The following is a 1,461-nucleotide window of genomic DNA, read 5'->3' on the forward strand; positions in this document are numbered from 1 at the left end:
CATATGTCCGACTTTGTGTATATGAATACTTACGTCAATGTGATGATTTACCTACATCAACATAAGCAGAAGTGGTGATTTTACCTTGCTATTAAAAGAAAGAATACATACTACCTTTCAGTCAGTATTCCTATTAGTAACTGCTTATCTAACTCCTGCTCTTAAATGATACACTATAATAATACAGAACTACAATCATTGAAAACTCAGACTCCAATTAGAACTTGTTACAGCAGTTAAAATCTTATGTTGGTGTTTTTAAAAAGTTTGGAAAAAAACATTACTAATCAGTATTTTTCCCTACAACTTTTTCTCAAGGGATTATTGCTCATGAGTTTCCAAAATACGAGCGATGACTTCTTAAGAAACACAGTTATCATATTTCACTCTCTGATTCTTGTGTCCCCTTATCATAGATTATTATGAACAATATTATTGTCTGTTTAACGTAAGTTCAATAGCTCGGTGGACAGAAAAGCTGCGTGTAGAGGGAATTAGCATCTACTGTCGTATATTGCTCGTTTGTTTGGGAAAAAAAACACAAATAACATTTTAACATTTGATTTAGGGAAGATATAATAATAATGATGATAAACAGAAGTGCGATTGAATATACAAAAGACAGTGGGAATATTCATATTACAGATCTTTGAGTGTAATTATAACGTCAACATCGATAATACTATCTGTAATATGCCCGAGTACTACAAGATAAATAAAATAACTGCATTTAACTTTGGAATATTAATTTTGAACCCGAACTTATTGTCAGAAGTTGATTAAACGGAAGCCTTAAGGCCTGCAGAAGACCACTTAAAATGAAACGCTGATTACAATATTAATTACTCCGTTTCGGTTAACAGAGGATGATCTGTACTTTGTTTCGACTTTCGTGTGAGAGAGTTTGTGAACTAATCTGTTCCAGGTGCTTTTCTCCAGCACATACCATGGCTTTGTTTAATATTTTGAATTAAGTGTATTAAGCTGAAAAAAAAGATATAGATTCTATAATTACTTGCATCCTCCTTACAATAGGATCTAAACACTTTTACTTACGTATCAACTTAGCCCATCCATTACCAAAAAGATGATCATTTACCTTATCTCACTGAACAAACCAAACTAAAGGAAATAGACAACAAATTCACACAAAAAATAAAACAAACAATATTAATATAAACAACAGGATCAAATAAAACTAATGAAAAAAATCAGACTAAAAAAAAACAACAGAAAAAAAAATGAAATTAAAACACTGAAAAAATAATCACCCCCCCCCAAAAAAAAAAAAAAAAAAAAGAGAGAGAGAGAGAGTACAAACAACAATACAATTTTAAGAAGATATCAAATAAAACTTTTCACAAATAAAAACACCACCTTTAATGCCACAACGAAGGAAATCTCAGAAAAAAACGTTCGAAGGTTTTCGTTCACTTATTTAATTAATAATTAATGATAATA

Source organism: Penaeus monodon, chromosome 32 (genome assembly GCF_015228065.2).
Source record: "Penaeus monodon isolate SGIC_2016 chromosome 32, NSTDA_Pmon_1, whole genome shotgun sequence".
Classification (NCBI taxonomy): Eukaryota; Metazoa; Arthropoda; class Malacostraca; order Decapoda; family Penaeidae; genus Penaeus; species Penaeus monodon.